Genomic DNA, 13941 nt, shown 5'->3' on the forward strand with positions numbered 1-13941 from the left:
AAGGGAGGGAAGGGGCAAGGGGAAAAATGAGAACCAAGACCTGTAATGTAAAGGTACAAGATCCCAATAGTGAATGTCACTGTACTGTATACCTAAAATGTACCAATAAACTCAGTGAGGAAAAAAAAAATACACAGGGGATAATTTCAATTCCTTTGCATTTACTTAAACATGTTCTTTGAGAAAGTATGTGGTCTATTTTGGAGAACAACCCAAGTGCAGCTGAAAAGAATGTGTATTCTGATTTTGTGGGTGTTTACAATAGTATTATTGAGCTATGGGGAAAAAAACAAATTTCTGTAATTTGTAAGGAAATGAATGGAGTTGGAGACCATCATGTTGAACAAAATAAGCCAGACTCACAAAAGATACCACATGTTCACAACATGTAGAATCTAAAAGGATGGCAAGAAGTAGAAAGAAGAATGCTTTAGACAAGGGTTAGTGTCATTGTGGGACAAATAAGCTCTGACTACAGATCCCTTGACCCCACTTATAGCTATAGAGCTGGAGGAGGGTTTTTTAAGAAGGAAGCCAAAATAGTAATTGACTTTGCTTACCCTTGATGTTCAGTTACTTGCATTTTTTCACAGGAGATGGAGACATCCATGGACAGAGACATTGTGGATTGCCCTGGGCTCCTACAGTCCTCTTTATCAGAGTGGAATATGAGGGTTTTGGCTAACCTAGCCCTTCTCTGGGAGGGGGGACAGTCAATCGTCTAGTGCCATGTGTTAGGTATGTTGGCCCCATACAGAGTAGGATCCAAGTGGTGGCTTAGTACAATCATATGGCCAGTGTTCAGTCTCTTTGCATTCAAATCAAGAACCTTTTCCTTTAGGTTTTCCCTTAGATGACTTGGGTATGTTTACAGCATTGCCAATTGCAACAGTTCTAATTTTGCTCTCCTTTCATCATTATCTAGAGCCCAATTGTTGAACACAGAAAATTTTGTGTCCAGTAGTTGGACAATGGGGGTATGGGAGTCTGTCTGCAGACCTACCAGAATGTTTGGAAAATATTGTGCTTCTCTAGGGCATTAGCCTCTGGTGGAAATAGGTGAGAGAGATCACATCTCCATGAGAAACAATGGGTACCTGAGGGTGGGATGATATGAACTTTCTCTTCCTCAGAAGCCTCTTTAAGCAATATAGTCCTTGGGCCTTCCCTGAGATAAAAGAACCATAAAAGCTTGAACATAATGGATTTCACACCACCTTCCATGACTTTTGCAGAACCAGTCTAACTGCTAGTCTGTACTCATCTCTCTCAATTTCCTAGTCATACGTTATCTAAACCATGCTGACATAGTAGATAAGTCATTCTTTTTTTCAAGGTGTGGGGATTAAATTATTCCCATTTTTTGAGGATACAGTCTACTGGTGAGGTTGCTTAGATTTCTTATGGCATGTCCTGGACCTATGGAGCAAGAAGACAATCTGGTGTCCTTAAAATATCATCCCATGAAGAATTAGGCAGATTCATTGAGTTCACAAAGCATCTCTTGTGAGGCTGAAATAGCACTACTAGACAGATATCTCTGCTTAATTTGGTGGTGCTGATACCTTATTTATTTATTTTTTCAGAACTCTCCATACCATTGCCCACTGACTCCTTAGAGAAAAGAGTGGAGTCCCCCAGAGACTCCCTTAGAAACTGTAAACTTCTAAGAGATCAGGGCGGAGTCCCCCCAGGAGGGCTTAGCTAACTAGGAAATAATATCCTGTACATTTATCTTGATACTTTAGTACTTTGTTTAAGGCAGTGGAGGTAGTAACTTTTTTTTTTCTGCACTTTAGAGAAGAAGAAAAAAAGAACCCTTAAAAGTTTTAAGTGGAAGGTACACTCACAGTTGGTTGAGTTAATATTTACTATTAATTTTTGTTGTTCTCTTCATGTCCTTAGGCACATTATTAAAATACCTGAATTTCTGAAATAAGGAGAGGATCTCACCTGAGTCCCACATATTCCTTGAAATCAGAGGCTTTATCTCTTATCTCTAAGGGTGAGAAAGCCAAGCAAGTTCTCTGGAAGCCTCCAACCCCTGAGACCATGGAGGACACAATTGTAAGAATGATTCTCTCCCTTACACACACCACAAGCATCAGAGCAGAGCACAGAAGGAGGAGGAGACATGGCAGGAAGAAACAGATCAAAGGAGGTGAGCCAGAGGTGGTGTGGTGGTGGGATGTTGCCATAGCTGCCTGACATCTGAAGGGTCCACAGAGTGAGAAACAACAGTGGAAGATTAAGAAAGGCAGACAAGAGAATGACAAAGACAATGATAAAGCTGATATAGCTGGGGTCAGAGGGAAACCCCTTGTCTGATGGGACGGAAGGGCATGGCTGGCACCCTCAGCATGTTTATTTATAGTATAGAGATAAGGGACATGGTGGGGGAGATTAGAGGGGACACTGATGATTGGAATAGGGAGAGTGGCTAGGGTCTGCAGGAGATCATGGCTGATGGTTCTTTGATGAATGGGTGGGAAGAAAATAGTCCTCTTCTTGGCCAGGCCTTGCTCTGCTATGCCCTCTTGTCACCTGTTCTCCCTTAAGGTCCTGCCTCTTCTGTGGGAGGAAGTGAGTTAGGCCTGGCCATGGTGAGCTATAGGGCAGTGCTCACAACTGGCTGTAACCAGGAAGTGGCAGGAAGTGGCAGGACTAGAGAAGGACTGGAGCCCCAAGGCCCTGAGGGTTCCCAGTTCCCAGTTGACTGGGTTTCAACAGGCAGATGGGAGGCAACTGGCATATCATGGTGCTAGTGGACTATTACAGGGTGTGGACCCCTGGTTCAGCTCAACCAGCTCTGGTAGTGTGGCAGGTCCAGGGACCACAGTGTGACATGTTCTGGCCACAGGATCACTGTTCCACACAACCACAGTTTAAGCAGCAGTGTGGCCAGGTGTGTATGCTTTGGCCAGTCATTTGGGTTCCTGTAGCCTGGCTAAAAGAGAAGGCAGATGTGACTATTGGGAAGGAGCACAAAGTTGCACGCACCCATGTCCATAGTCAGCAGACAGAAGTGGAGGAAAGTGTCAAAGTGTGGGTGACCATGGGCTGCTCTAGATGGGTGTTTCATTAATTTTTCCTTACCTCATAGCTGGTTTCATCAAAAACTGTTAGCTGAGTACTGGGGTGCACAGGGGTCCCTTCCAGGCTCTTATTATGTTCAAAGAACTGGACAAGACAAGCTGAAAACATAGAGGATTTACATTTATTAAACATTAAAGGACAGGCCAGGGATTTAGCTCAGTGTTTCTGCTGCCTGCCTCACAAGCACAAGTGTGCAGAAGGAATTTGCAAGTGACACAGAAAGAGGCAGCAGAATGAAAGTAAAGTAACAAATTTACTCATTGATGAGGGTCAATCACACATAAGCAGTGCCTGGATCAATGACACACTGGGTTACGACTCCTCCTTTATTGGGTTTTATAGCCTTGACTTCATTTGGGTGGTCACATTTCATTCTCACAGTTCACATCATGGTCACAAGATAGTTAACTTTAAACCAGATGTAATAATTCTTTGCAGATGGGGAGTTTACCTTAAGATTCCTCTAGCTATCTAGTCTAGTCCACAGAAAGGGGGTGTTTAAGGTTAGAGATGAGGCCAGATGTCCCACTTCAAGGTCCAGTGTCTGTTAATTTTGAACTAAGTAAAGCAGATTGCTATTAGAGAAAGAAGTCATTTTACATTTTCCTAACCTTTTGCAGGCTTTTAGACTACTTAAACAAGTTCTATCATTCCTCCCTTTGGTTTAGGGGTAACTCCTTATCCCTCATTGAATTCATACCAATTATATCGAATGGGGAGCTGAGTAAGGTGTACATAGTAAGCTTTATTGGCTCTAAGGGCAGGTCACTCATGATGCCAATTGCCTGATAAGTCATCATGGTGAGTGGTGAACAAACCCAGCGATCAGAGGCTAATTCCTGGTCTGCCTATAGCAGCAGTGAGTGAGCACCATCAATCAAATCCATCATATCTATATCTATGTCTGTATAATTTTGGGTGTCCTTTTAAGATGTTCCGTATTTCCTGCAGTGTAGGAGTTTTCCCTATTTCTGGAGGGGGGCTGCTCTAGACATTTTTAACCTGTAGAATCCATCTTTTTAACTTCTGAGGCCCATGCTTAGCAGTTGACTGCTACCCAATAGAAACAAAACAAAACAAAACAAAAAAACTATTCCTTGTAGTAGATGGAGTTTATGAAAGCTGGCTGTAAATAGGGCCTGTGATACTGGAATTAAGGGTATGTAGTACTAAACTAGTTCACTGTTTGTAATTATCAGAGTTCTGGGTGTAGCTGAATAGGTTTACTAAAAATAAAAAATCCACCCTGGGTGTGGGTGGTACTACTCAAAAAGTTTGTAGCCTGTTTGGGATAAAAGGGAAAGGTGGGCTTGCTTCTGCTCCTGTGGCTGCTTAGCTGCTTGCTGCCATGTGCCTACCATATCATGAACTGTTTCTTTTCTGTGATACCCCTCTGCCATAGTTCCCTGCCTTAGAGCCAGCTGACTACTGACTGAAACCTCTGCAAACTATGAGCTGAAAAATACTTTCTTCCTTCAACTTGTGGGAGTCGGGTATTTTGTTTAAGCCATGTGAGCTTTGCTGAACTGTGGTTCTGCTCTAGAAGTATTTAATTTGCAACTCAGAAAGAATTGTCTTTCTGTAGCTGACAAAAATTTAAGATGTAAACTTGAGTTACTTGCAGTTTTATTTCCAATGAAGTAGACACAACAACCAGAGGAAATTTGCTTAAAGAGGGAGAAAACTGTGTGAGTAAACATATAATGAGGAACAGTGGCAATAGAGTAAGAAACAGCATCATTTTTTTCCAGAACCTGGTGGCAGTGGTTCATAATTCTTATTACTTGGATCCGTGAGTTAGATTGTTATCAATTGTGACTCTTTTTATCATGGTTCCATTATAAACACCTACTTCATAGATTTTCTGTGTTTTCTTTAAGACACAATGAGATCTTTCTAATTTTTAGCACAATATTTGGCACTTAAAATTTCTCTTTTTGATATCTGATTTATAGTTATCCAGATTTTCTAAACACAGTTTTTGAGACACGGTAGGCTAGTTTGTTCAGTGAATACATTAAGGATATAATATAGTAATAATTTCTTAAAATAGGTGAATAAATAATTCAAAATATCTATCTAAACTTAGAATTAATATAACAGTGGATTTATCCTTGAGAATGTCTGACAAAACTTGTACTGAACAATGAATTCTTGGGTTTCATATTAATTATGAATACTAAGGAAATCTTTTAAAAATAAAAATCCATATATTAGGTATTGCAGCTTGTGTTTATATGTCCACTCAAAGCCTCATGCAGTCATGGGTGGGGCTTTTTCAGAGGTGGCTGGATCTACAGTGTGTAGTGGTAGAATTGATTCATGGTGCAATGCTGAGATCAAGGGCACTAGGATTAAGGGTGTAAGTGTTACTGCCCTAAGTGGCCTGGATGAGATAAAGATAGAAAGAGCTGTGGTTGTCATTTGTTGCTTTGCTATCTTCTGTCTGCCATTGACTGTTTCTCCTCTTCAATGCCTGTGTGCCATACCACCCTGCCTTGGAGCCAGCTGATTATAGACTGAAACCTCTACAAACTGTGAGTTAAATAAACCTTTCCTCCTTTAACTTTGGTTGTTGGGTATTTTGTCTCAGCAATGAGAAAATTAAGACATTAGGCTATCATGTTCTGAACTTTTCTTAACCTGGGGAGGAAGAACAGCTCTACTTAGAGTTAATGTACTTGAGATAAAGGTATGGGATATCACCATTTTAAGAAATTTACCACATATATTTTGCTGTACATTCTGTTTTTGTATTTCTTTGTTTATGGATTTTAAGGTTATTTCCAAAATGTCTTTTTGTGTGATTGATAGTAAGGAAATTAGTTTTTCTAGGAAATCTTGTTAATATTGACCTCTAGTATTTGAAGAAAATGTTGACTTAACAAATGTGCTTCCCAAGTGATCTACCTGGTTTGATATTCCACTGTGACTCCATTCAATGCTGAAGAGGTTGTGCATGATTAATTAGCAAGTCTTACACTTCTTTTCCACTCCTCCAGGATATACCTAAAATACTTCTAAAGCAGCTGTGACTTTTGTCCTTCAAGCTTATATTGAAGTTTAATGATCCAGGATGAATCTTAGATCTTGTTAAAAGCAGCCACATTCATGGACTGCACATCATCCTCAAAGGCAGTGATCTGCTCCTCCAGCATGTCTGTTCCAACTTTATCATCTTCAACCAAACACTGTGTTTGCAATTTTTAAATTTCATATCCCACTGGAGCTAGTTTAGAGGAGCCCCAGACCAAGCCACCTGCTTAAATGCTGCTGATGGACTCCTCTATTTTTACCATATCTGTCTCATCTTCCCAAGATTTCACATCTAGCAAGATGGAAGACTTGGCAACAAGTGGAGGTTTGTTGGCTTTGTTAGACTCATACTGTGTAAGTCATTGGTCCCCTAGCCTTGCTTCTTCACTTTCCTCTTCATCAACAGACCCAAAGAGATCAGTATCATCACCACCATCTTTATTCTCTGCAGCTCCACTAACAGTGGTGTCTTCCACTTTGGCAGGGCCATAGTTGCCTATAGCTTTCTTTATTCTTTGCAGGCTGACCTTTTCCTTTTCATAAGACTTGATGTGATTGTACTAACATAGGGCATGATACAAGTTGGCAGGTGGTGGGCAGGTGACTGCTTCAAATCCTGCCACATCTGCTTGTGAGGGCACATGCTCCTTGATGTAGCTCTTGTCTGCCAGGTAATTGTTGAGCACCTGGAGGCCAGCAGGGCTTTTCAGGTCTCTGAAACCCACGGTCTCAGCTGTCTGTGAGAGCTGGGCAGTGGTGGACCAAAGAGTGCCAAAGGTCAGTGCCCAGTGCTAAGAGAAAAAAGGGATGGCCATTTTTACTTTTTAAAAGGGTTGTCCTTCTCAACTATTACTCTTTCCAATGAAGCTTTGTTTATTGCTCTTTTGTAGAAAATAATATCAAGGTGTTACCTAAAGAAAGTCTTCAAGAACAAATTGCACAAACACAAGGAAAAAACTGCATTTGATCTTATCTGGAACTAGATGGAGAAGATTTAGATTTTAAATTATGGAATGAAGAAAAATAATATCCTGTCTGTCTATGAAAGTTTGTTATGTGCTCTTTTTGTTTGCTGTGGATGCTTCAAAAACCTGCTAAAAGAGATTCATTTTGTTCCTAGAGAAATGTTAGATTGCTCTAAAGTGTTTATGACACTGCAGAGTTCACAAATATGCCAAACTCTTTGTGGATTTTTGAGAACACTTATCCTAAGGAACAGGTTTCTTTAGGAGGTAATCTTTTAGAGAGGGGAAGAGAATCAGTGAGAGAGGGGAGGAAAGGGAAAGGGAGTAATTGGGATAAAAGTAAGCAAAACATATTGGATGCATATACTGATCTACCCCAATGAATCTCATCATTCTGCATCTCTAATATGCATCAATCAAAAAGAATACATTTCTAACAATAATAAATAATACTTATCTAGGTTAACTTTCATGAAGTTATCTTCTTGGTTAAAAAGAGAGAAAGGCCTTGATTACTTTACTTCATAACTCACTTAGAATCTGTTTGTTGAAATTCTGAAATAAAGCTACTGTCTGTTCTGCAAGTCTTCCAGAGTCATATTTTCTGTGACTTGTATGTACACAATACTGTCACAAATATTACTGAAACTGAGGACATTATCCCCTCTATTATCATCACTATAACAAATAGCTGAAATAAATCAACTTAAAAAAGGCAAATACGGTTTTTTGCTCACAGTTTTGAATGTTTCAGTCTGTAGTGAGGAGAAAAATCACTCACATCCTGTCCAGTGAGTGGAAAAGGTAAAGCAGGAAGAGATTCAGTTCTGAAATCACCTTCAGAGATACACCCCAATGATCTGAATATCTCTGTGTACCCTCTCCTCTTAAAGATGCCATCATCTCCCAATAGCAGAAAGCTGGGGACAAAGCCTTTAACACATGGACCTTTGGAGGTATTCCAGACCTAATTTTTTTCCAGACCTAAATTATAAACATCAACATCCACTATCCACTATATTCATACATGCTTCATCATTTTGGAAGCCGAACCAATTTATTATACAGACGTAAAGCATATGAGGCAGAAGAGAGTCCACAATGGACAAGAGTACACTAGAGAGCCAGAGGATCCAGTAGCTGAGTAGTCTAATAATCTGGAAACCATAAAACTAGAGGGGTCAATATCCAATGCCAAGCTGAGACAGAAGGTCTAACAATCCTTAGAGAGTCACTGGTATGAGTTTACATTGAACAGCTGGTGAAACTGGAGTCTGCTATGCATGGATGATGGTGAGAGAAAAAGACACACCTACCCAAAACAAGCAGAGCTTTTAAAACACATGCCAACTTCCTCCTCCTTTTGCTTCTTTCCCATCATAATACAAACATTTGGATTTTGCCACCCACAGCTGGAGTAAAATGTTTACCTCTCAGTTTACTGATCTACATGCCAATCATCTCTGAAAATGCTTGATAGTCACACCCTGGAACGCACTTTACTAATCTTGTAGGTGATTCTTAATTCATTCAAGTTGACACAACACATCACATCTTTTGTAAGGATTATAAAAGAGTTGGCTATATCAGTTTAGATGGAATATTAAGTTTAGAGTCATGAATCATAAGTAAATATACTGAAATGTTCTAAGCATTATCTTCTAATATCATAAATAAAACCAAAATGATTAATTTTGCTACATAAAATAGTAAGTTAAAAACACGACAATGGCATGGAAAGAGTCATAACTATGTTTTACCCAAGGAAAATATTCAGAAGAAGGCTTCTACAGGTAGTAATATGCTTATACATTGTTTAACCAGAACATTTCATCCACAAAGACATTGCAATCCCTCTAACACTATATTTAAAAAAAAAAGGTAACCATTGTAGACAAAATAAGTTTGAGTCTTTCTATGCTAAAGTTTGAGCAAAAACATGTTTAGAGCTATGCCTATAGATACATATCTCTCTATATATATTATATAGCTCCATAAGATATATGTAGCATGGATATTTGAAATAAATATTTGCTTTTGAAGATAGATGCTAGAAACACATCAAATCACTTTGCTATGAAGTCATTCAACCCAATTCTTCCACTTTTATCACCACTATGAAATGTCATTAATATCACCATTTTTCTTTCAATGTTCATAATCAGAGGTTTTTGATTAAAGTTTAGAGTAGGATATACTTATTATCTAGCCCTGTACATACAGTGTGCACTAAAAAACTAAAACTATCACAGAAATATACTTATGTTACTACTTGATGTGAGTTTAAACTGAGTTTTCAATTTAATTGGCTTGAGAACTGCATAGAGGACTAGTAGATCACATAACTGGTTGATCTGAGTGGGTCGTGAAGGTGTCACAGTGTGAACAGTATCTGGACTCTGGCTTTTCTTCTGTGGTACTCTTTCTCTCCTCTCCTTTCAGGCCACAATGAGTTAAGGAACTTTGCTCTGCCATGTCCATCTACCATAAGGGTTCTAGTTTGAAGCCTGCCAACCAAGAATTTAATCTTCTGAAACAGTAAGCCAACATAGACATCTCCTTTTTTAAGTTGTAAGGGTCTGATATTGTGTTCCAACTACAGGAAAGCTGGCTAATAAAAAAACATCTCTACCAGAGAATTAAAGTTATTTCTGTATCTATTCCTGATTATGTGGTTTATAAGTCTTTGGAACAGGGTTTGAAAAATTTTGAAGATGTGGGGAGGAAAACCCTTGGCTGCTATAAACAATGATTATGATTGGGTCTCAGAAGACCAGAAGACCAGAATACTGATAGGAATGTGGATACTAAAGGCCAGAAACATGAAATTTTTAGTAGAAAATATCGTCTTTAACAGGTATTGACCTAGAGGCCATGCTGTTACATTCTACGGAAGAATTTGTCTACATTTTCCCCATGTCCTTGCAGGAAGTTGAATTTAAGGGCTATGAATTAATTGATCATGGGGAATATTTCAAGGCATTCCAGGATCAAGCTGGAGCATAGTTACTCTTGGCTACTTTTAGTCAGATGTATATTGGGGAATTGGAAGCAAACATAGAGAAGAAAAATTGGAAAAAATTAAAATTTTGCCTAAAAATAACCACTTGTAAAGTTGAGGCCGAAGAGGTATGGTTGGGGAAGAGGTTAATACCATTGAAAAGATGAACTGGGACAAGAAGAAATGTCTGAAGGACATCTCAGGAACCAGCAAATCCTCACCCATCACAGACTCAAGGATGCAAAAATATAAACCTTTCATTTGAAAAGAGAGCTCTCCAGGCCCCAAAAGGGCCTTCTTGGCACTCAGAGGCTGCCGTAGTCACAGTTCAATGGGCCCATTTATTGTCTGTACCAGTTGCACACATTGGCACCATCCATGTGATCATGGTTTTACTGACAATCAGAATGCAAGATTTCAAGGGTTTCAAAGGAAGCCCTGAGAGGTCAGGCAAAGAGCTGCTGAGAGGGCAGCGCAGGAAGCTGTGGGAATGAAGCTGGAGGCCCTAGGAAGCTGGAGATACCAAGAATATGGAATATCTACTGAGGAAAGCCACAGGCAGCAAGCAAATCCAGTCAAAGCAAGAAGACATGTGGGCTGCAACTGGCAAAGTCATAGGGATCCAGCTCTCAAAGTTCTTTGGAGATCAAATCTTGTCATTCACATACTCTGGTGCTGAATATGGAGCTACGGGATTAAACGTTTTCCGTTCTTGGTTTGGGTCTTGTTTTGGTGTTATTTGTTTAGTTCTTTTCCTCAATTTTTATTAGTATGTTTGAAATATATAATGCTCACATTCAGGGGAGTTGGTACATTGCATAACACATCTCAATTTTTTTCATCCCCTTCCCCTCCTCTTTCTGCCCCTCCCTCCATCTCTTGATCCCCTTCCTATATGAGAAATATCTCCCTACTTTCAATTATTTATCTTATATTTTGTTCTTTATTTATAGTTTGTGTTTCTCATATAAGAGAAACCATGTGATATTTTAAGCTTGTGTGTCTGATTTATTTCACTGCACAGTATGATCTCAAAGTGCACTCATTTTCCTAAAAGTTTCTCAAATTTGTCCTCCCTCAAGGTAGAGTAGTGCTCCATTGTGCATAAATAGGACATACTCTTGATCTATTTATCTGTTTATCAACATACAGGATCCTTCCAAGATTTAGCTATTAAGATTGTGCTGCTATAAACATTATTATGGGTATGTGTGTGTCACTATGACATAATGTCTTTAATTCTTCTGGGATGATTCCTAGAAGGAGTATAGTTGGGTCAAATAGAATTTCTACTTTTAATTTTTTGAGGACTCCCCATACTGATTTCTGTAAAGGTTGTAATAGTATTTCCACCAACAAAATGTAGAGTTCATTTTCCCCACAGTCTCACCAGTATTTGTTATTATCTGATTTCTTGATAGCCATTCTTTCTCGAGTAGGATGTAATCTTAATGTTGTTTCAATTTGCATTTCTCCAATGGCCAACAATGTTGACCATTTTTTATGTATTTATTAGGCATTTGTGCTTCTGAGAAGTGTCTGTTCAATTCTTTCTTTTTGGAATGGAAAGATTTACCTTGTAACACTGCATATTGGGATTATGTAACTTGATTTTATTTTTACAGGGGTTCACAGCTAAGTCTGTGCCTTGAATCTCAGAGGACTCTTTGACTTGGACTTTTGAGGAATGTTAGAATGTTTGAGATTGTGGGGAAGGCATTAGTGCATGTTCAACTGTATGGAAGTCAATCATATCATGTTTGGTGGAATTATGACCTTGCATTTATTTGAAAATTACATATAATTTAAAGAGATGTGTTCTGGTGTCAATTTGACAACAGGTGGAGTGTGATTAAGATGAATTGTCAACTTGATTGGCCTAAGAGCTGCCAAAGCTATTATTAGTAAAGCTCATTTCTGGATATGTCTGTGTAATAGGTCTTATGAGTATGACTCTATTATCTATTATAAATTTCAATTCTTATTTATACTTTTGGTTTCTCACACCAAATAAACTATTCAGTATTTACACACGTGTATCCTATTTATTTCACTTAAGAGTATGACCTCAATGTGTATCCATTTAGCTATAAATGACTCTAGTTTCTCATTCTTTATAGCTGAGTAGTACTCCATATTATATAAAAATGTCTTCTTCATTGAGTCTCTGGTTGATGGGCAGTTGGAATGTTTCTGTGTTTTAGCTATTAAAAACTGTGTTGCTTTAAATATGGGTGTGCATATATTGCTATGGTATGATTATTTTAATTTTTTTGAGAAGATAATCAGAAAGGGAATAGTTGGATCAAATGGGTCCTCTAATCCTAGTTCTTTGAGGTATCTCCATACTGATTTCCACAGTGGTTACACCAGTCTGCACTCCCACCAACAATGGAGAAGGGTTCCTTTCTCCCCACAACCCTGCCAACATTTGTTATTGGTTGATTTCTTGATAGCAGCCATTCTTTGTGGGGTAAGGTGGAATCTAAGTGTTGTTTTCATCTGCATCTGTCAATTGACAAGTGATTTTGAACATTTTTAAAATATATTTATTCACCACTGTTACTTCTTTTTCTGAGAAATGTATGTTCATTTCAGATTCTCATTTTTAAAATTTGGTATTTATATTTGTGGGATCTGATTTTTTTGAGTTCTTTATATATTCTAGATAGTAGACCCTTGTCTGAGGAATAGCTGGTAATTTTTTTTCTCATATTGTAGGTTGTCTCTTAGCTCTGCTGGTGGTTTCTCTTGCAGTGCAGAAGCTTTTTAAAAAACTGAGATCTGAGCTACCTGCTTGGGTCTACCCGGTAGGTCCACGACCTCCTCGACTGCGTGCCACCAGATCCTGTAAGGTAGGTAGTTGCACAGGCACCCTTGAAAACCCCCCACGATGTGACCCCCCCATTATCAAATCTCCTGATTGGGCCAGTCCTTGGACCTACACTTCAGAAGCATAGGTGGTCATGAAGGGTATTTTTCTGAGCTCTCAAATATGAAAATCTTTAAAGAAAGGGCTGGGGAAACCTGTAATAGAACTGAGTGGAGTTCAACCCTATGGATTGGGAAACTCAATTTAGGCCTTGTGGACTGAGGTCAGTCTGAGTCGTGGAGACCTGCCATTGGCTAGCTGAGAGCAGGGGATTTGGTTCTGTACATGGCTGTACACTTGGTATAATATGACAACAGAGACATAGTCTGAAAGAGGCCCTTCAAATTGTTTTTTTCTTCTTTTCCTCATTCCACCCTACAATTTCTTTCTTTTTTCTGTCCTCTCTCTCCAACTCAGTCTCTTGCTCCACCATTTTATCCCTCATCTCCCTTTTTATTCCTGCTCCTGCCCTAGCTCGGACTTCTTCTTTTATCATTTTTTCTTTTATTCTTTATGTTCTTTTCTCCTGTCATTTTACCTCACTCATGGCTCCGTAGCTTCAGGGTAAGGAGAGCCCCTATTACTGTTAAGGGGATATATTCTTGTCCTTATTCCTGCACTCTGTCTATCTCCTTTGAAGTTAAGAGTTTTGTAAAGATAGTATTGTCATTCTACATCCTCTGGCTTCACTTGAAACCTTCTCCAATTCTTTTACTTATCTACTCCTCTCATCCAAACTCAGTCTAAGCCCCCATCCTAAGTGGTAAAGATGCTATATTGAAAAGCGTATGCACTGCAAACATATTTTGGGGTGCTTCTTGATATTAATTTAATTCACATGGTTTAAAGGTGATAGATTAATGACTACCACAAGTGGTCAATTTGCAAGCTATGCTTGATCCTATTGGGCTGCTGAATGTATCAATTGTGATAAAGGATTGTGATTGATTTAATGAGTTGTTTTCTCCAGT

At 39.0% G+C, this 13941-nt stretch overlaps 1 pseudogene; it reads right to left on the reverse strand.

Annotated features, from left to right (window-relative positions):
• Positions 1-6179: 6179 nt before the first annotated feature.
• Positions 6180-13941, reverse strand: part of LOC104849617 — a 70039-nt pseudogene continuing 62277 nt past the window's right edge.

Source organism: Fukomys damarensis, unplaced genomic scaffold (genome assembly GCF_012274545.1).
Source record: "Fukomys damarensis isolate Sample0158 unplaced genomic scaffold, DMR_v1.0_HiC HiC_scaffold_35, whole genome shotgun sequence".
NCBI lineage: Eukaryota > Metazoa > Chordata > Mammalia > Rodentia > Bathyergidae > Fukomys > Fukomys damarensis.